Source organism: Montipora foliosa, chromosome 11, assembly GCF_036669935.1.
Source record: "Montipora foliosa isolate CH-2021 chromosome 11, ASM3666993v2, whole genome shotgun sequence".
NCBI lineage: Eukaryota > Metazoa > Cnidaria > Anthozoa > Scleractinia > Acroporidae > Montipora > Montipora foliosa.
The window spans coordinates 30,769,285-30,774,931 of record NC_090879.1 but is presented as its reverse complement, the minus strand read 5'-3'; the positions used below and the strand labels follow the sequence as shown (position 1 = coordinate 30,774,931).

General features: G+C 39.0%; 1 long non-coding RNA gene across 1 annotated transcript; it reads right to left on the bottom strand.

Moving 5' to 3' along the window:
* Nucleotides 1–522: 522 nt before the first annotated feature.
* Nucleotides 523–1,738, bottom strand: LOC137975572 (uncharacterized). The gene is made up of 3 exons (XR_011117598.1): nucleotides 1,657–1,738; nucleotides 788–872; nucleotides 523–698 (listed from the first exon to the last, which is right to left on the bottom strand). It is a non-coding gene; the product is annotated as an uncharacterized lncRNA (long non-coding RNA).
* Between the last annotated feature and the right edge of the window lie 3,909 nt (nucleotides 1,739–5,647).

The following is a 5,647-nucleotide window of genomic DNA, read 5'->3' as shown; positions in this document are numbered from 1 at the left end:
CGTAAGAAGCAGCTGCAAATTAACAAGCATTAACAGTCAAAAATAATTCACCGTTTTTTCTACATCAGGCCTCGATTCCAATTAAAACTACGTTGCCTTTTCACGACCTCTGGCATAGCGATCGCTCTATAAATATAAATAAATAAATATTGCTAGTGCTAATCACCCTTACTTGCAGTCGAGGACTGAATTGCGAAGGGCGCGGCCTACGACATCGGGCTGAAAGCATACAAAGGCGCCTCTGGCTGCCGCTATACAGCCCATATTTGATGTCGGAGCACAGCACCACGGCTAGATGTTAATTAGCTGTGAGTCGATTTTGAGTCTATGAGTCTATAATAGTCTGTGAGTCTATAATATAGAAGGATATAATGGTGTTTGAAAGACGTAACGGTAATTAAGTGATTTTATTTCGTACGTACCTTTGCGTTTTGGCTCATTTTGGCGTCTCATAATTGTAATTCCCTGACGCGAGTATTGTTACTGTTGTTCAATGTTTTCACCATGTCAGATTGCGTTACAAATTATAAAATTGTGCAACAGGGTTCATAGATTATTGATGTGGTTGATTTAGCAGTTGTATGTGGTTCTGTTGACTCGTGTGACAGCTGCAATGAAGGCGGGTCTGTTAAATACAGGTCAAGACTAGAGGTCGCTGCTCCAATAATCAACAACTAAGCCAAAAGTTTCCCCGAGACCTGAAACAACAGTTTTGTTGAGTGATTTGCGCTAGCAGACACTTTTGGTGTTGTTTATTTGTCTGCAACAAGGTGACATGTACACTCACCTGTGGAAATTGACCTGTGTTTTATTTCAATAGACCTGCAGCTGCAGTAATCCATATTCTTTCCTATCTCTTCCACACTCTTCAGCTAGTGCATGGTGCACAGAGAGATCTAGGTCGGTCGGTTTTCATCATTGCCTTTTACTTTCATTAATAAAAAATATTAATCTCCTCACCCCAAACAAAGTGCATGTCATCTTGTAATTTTCCAAGAGAGTTATTTAAGATTGTGAAGTCTTATCAATAATTATTATTCTTGAAAATAATTGTAAGGCTTATCATTATAGTCTTATTGACCTGTCAATTCGCTAATGACTTCAATTGTTGCCTCTTCTGATTTAAAAATATAAATATGTATATTAAACAGTATTCTTTAATTTTGTACACATTACTTTTTTAGCATCACACTCCTGTGAGTTTTCTTGTACTCCAATAATTTAAGTTGTGAATTATTCGTTTTCAAAACATGCTTTGAAAATATTCTCTAGCATTGCTCAAGTTGTGGCATTTTAATTACTGTCTGAAGATGTGGTACATCGAGTGATTTGGGGGAAGATTGCGGACTGGACAGGGGGATTGGGAAATAAAATTGAAGGTGACAAAGCACAGCAAATTTGCAACTTCACCAGCAACAAGAAACTATTTCACAAAAAGAAATAGTGTTTTGTTTCTGGAATGGTAAGGGCAGGAGAAAAGATAAAATACTGTAAATTGTAGGTCACTTGGTCGGTCATATATATTTCGCTTCGTCTATTGAAACTCTCAACAAAGAAGGACAAAAATGTGGACGCAAACTCTCTGAACGGTTAGAAGCCTGTCAAGGAATATTAACCATTAAAGAGAAGAACATAATGATCCTTGTCTACAAATACCTAATTTTCCTTCAAATGCCACAGCATAAAATTTCAAATTCCATTTTCGGTGAATCTTCCATTACTTGTGGTACATGTGAACCTAGGAAGTTACCAGTACTAGCTTTAAAATAACTGGCTCCTGGAAAACCCTATTTACTACAGTAACTACAACTTACCAGTGGGAAGATTGTTTACATTACTTATTACCACGAAGAGAGATAGCTTTGGATTTTTCAACAATATATCCCTTTAATGTAACCGAAAATCATTCAGATAGTGAAAACTTCATATTTATGACCCATTTCGTTCACTTTCATGCTTGTCAGCATTATGATTTGCTATACTTCAGGTTCACATGTTCACATGTTTGTTTTTACGTCTCATAGATGTTTAGATGTTCAATTACAAACTCTGTTTTGAATGGTCACTCTACTTCATTGTGTAAATAGTTTACCCTGAAGTCTAAATAGATACAATTCGTTTCTGAGTAAATGAAACGAAACAAAAATGTAGTTTAAGAAATGGAGGCAAATAAAACAAACCGTGCCATTGTCACTGCCTCCAAAACAGAAGAGATTAAAAGCCAGTTTGATAAAACAGCAAAGATCCACCCCTAACCCTGGGCTCATTCGACAAGAACTGCTAAAGATGATGAGATACTTATGTTTAGGACTTGCACAAATTGTGCCCTTTTTTAATTAGGCTCAACAGATTTCATGAGCAGCATTCTAAGATATCACATTGTCTTCACTGGTGGGACAAGACATGGAAAAGTTCTTTTCATAGCTTGAAAAGTGCAAGAAGCAGATTGCTAATCCTATGGAATAGCATGTTCAACAATGTAAATTGGCTTGATTATGTCAACTTTACCACAAAATATATTTACAATAACAAGTTGAAGAATGTGGGCACTAAACATGCTGTGGTTCGCTGTTGGCAATCAGAAGACAATTAAAATACTGATTTTCACACGTGCAGTCAATAGCTTTGGGTCAATGTATACTGGGGAAAGTCGTTGTCAGAAGGCTCATATACACCGATAAGAAATCAGATAATCATTCAAGTGTATGAAAAATTAATGATAATTAGGTTTAATTGATTGAAAATAAACATGCAATATAAACTATACATTACGAAAGACAGCGAGCACACCTCCGTGACAAAATAGCTAGAACCAGGGCTTTCATTAAACCTTAGCTCACTGGATTTTACGGTAATCAAATGTCTGTGATGTTACGGGTGAAACTGTGTGCAATGGCTTTTTCCAAACTGTTTAAAAATCACAGCCCCGAGAAATAATAGCCGTCTATAAAATTGAATTGGTTTAAAATAACATGAAATGAAAAGAAAAGCAAGATTTCTCTGTCATCTACCGCATTCTCGTTGCTCGTGCATTCATCCATCCGTATTTTTGGTTTCTTACATCAAATTTTACAGCTTTGGGTTCCCCCTTCGTACTCCAGTTTGTTTGTTGGCAGTTGTCGTACCCAGATTTCTCTCACCTTATTCCTTGCCGCCATTTTGGAAAAAAATTGCATATTTGTCCATCCTCGATGGACAAAATTTGATCACGTGATCTGCTGTGTGCCAGGGTCTTCTCAAGACCCGCCGCCATATTGAAAGCCGAGAAGACCCTGGGAACGAGGTTGATCAAAACAAACTGGAGACAGAAACCCTACTTTTGACAAGGAATAATAAGCGCAGTGGTGCGTTTTGTACCGCTTTTATCGCAGAAATAGATGTATTTTTACCTCTTTTATCGCAATTTGGGCGGCAATTTGGGGAATGGATAAAGGCAAATTTTTATCTCGTTTTAAAGTTTGAACATCGATCGACGATTAGAGAGGTCGGCACCAAGGATTCACATCAACGAAATGCTCTAAAATGTGGAGGGAAGGTAGGCACCTCTGAGCTTTTTTGAAAGAATTAGAGAGCTCAAGGGACTGTAACAGCCGTTCGTAAAATGTGTTGTTGGCGGCACGTTGGCGAACTTTCGAGAGACCAAAACTACCGTAAATAATGATATGGTACGTACACTTTACATTTAGAGGTCGGCAAATGTCTTGTATGCCACTTTAGATCTGAAATTTCCACTCCTTCAATTTTCTCCATACATTTCTCTATAACGATCGGCAGCCATTCTTAGAGAGTGGAAGGTCTGGGTCGAGTCTGGGCGTCCGCCATTTTGTCTTAAATTTCTGGTAATGCAGTACTTAAAGGTGTGGAATGTAGTGTTTCAAGGTGTTTGTACAATCTTCATCTGGGACGGCTTCCCCCATTCCCTTCTGCACTTGGTCCTGGATTACGGCATCTTACTTCTGGAGATGTTCGTCATTTCGTGACAATCTGTTGACTTGGGATCTCAACCTTCCCACTGCCAGTTCATAATTGGTAGGTAATGATGGAGACTCTTCTTTCTAATTCCAGATTCCCTGGTAAAGTCCGTCTTCAAAGTGGATCGTTTCATTAAATTTTTGCAGAGCTTTGTCATCTTCATTTTCTTGTACAGGTTCTCTGATGCCCAGGGTCTCAAGTTTCCAAAACTCTTCAAGGTGTGTCTTTTGTTCAGCTAATGATTGCTGGTGATCTGACTGAGTACTCATATGTATACTGATAGGACTGGATGTGTAGGTCAGCATTGAGATGGAGCTGTCTGGTTTGTCATCCTGACACTTCACTCGCCCTGTTAAGATCCATCCCAACTTGGATTCCGTGAGGTTTAATCTCGGACTGACTGCTTTCATTGAGATGTGACCAGAGAACATATCACAGTAATAATTATTTCCTAGCAACATTTCTATGTTGGCAGTTTCTTTATTTGAGGGTAATGAATCGGCAAGAGGAATGTCCTTAAGTAAGTGAATGAATTTCTCTGGGTTGAAGTGTGCTCGTTGTAAGTCACCAGTCATCTTGGGTACAACATTGACTCTTAAATGCAGAGATTATCCATTCTTTGTTAACAGCTGAATGTCTGTGACCGGAGTGTGAACCTCTCTGGGTTTTGATGAACTGAATGTGTACACTGTCAGTGTTTCTGATCCTGTGATTGGCAACTGGAGTTTTTCTGCTAGCTCGTTGGTGATGAAGGTCCTTTGGCTGCCTGTGTCTAGAGGCTATCTGGTGGTCACTTTTCTTGATCTTTGCAAATTTTGCACTACAACGGTGGCAGTTTGCATCAGTACTTGCTCATCAGTGGACAGCAAGGTATGTTCTGTAGCAACAGTAGCAGATAAGGGTCCAGTAACAGAATGAGCTATTTCTAAGGACTTCTCAACTGGAAACTGCTTGATGCTGAGACTTCTGTGGTGAAGATTTCTTTGTTTGCAATAAACACACGCCTTCTTCACTGTACAATTTTTGTGTTGGTGACCTTGTTTGTGACAAATAAAACAGTTTCCCTTGATCTCTTCTTTCCTAGCTGTCACAGTAGGGAACTTTTTGCACTCATCACTCCAGTGCTGTCCACTGCAATAAATGCAAATCATTTTCTTTCCTCCAATGAGATTCTGCGGTAGTTTGGTTTCACACAGTAATGCACCAGTAGTAGTATTAGAATCAAACTGGTTGACCTGATATGTCGGTAGACCACGTGTTTCGAACCGAGCCTTTGTAATCAACTTTGTCAGAGCTTTGCCTATCTGCATTTTCCTTGTTACTAATGTACTTATGCAACTGATCTCTGAGTAGATGCACGGTCCTTTCGTCACCACCCTTTTTCTGGTCAGTCAGGTGGATGAGAACATCTTTGGGTAACTTACTAGCCATTATCAGGGACACTAGAATTTTACTCTTAATATTCTGTCCAAGAGCTTCTCATGATCTAAGGTGTTTTTCAATGAGATCATAGTTCTTAAGGGCTGATTTTTTGCTTGAGGAGGCAGGTAAATACATAAGACTAGTATAATGAACATTGACGATGTCGTAACGTTTCTTCAACAATTTTATGGACTACTCGTAATTTACATTAGTCACGGATAGTCCTAAGGTGGCCCACAAGTGCACTCCGAAT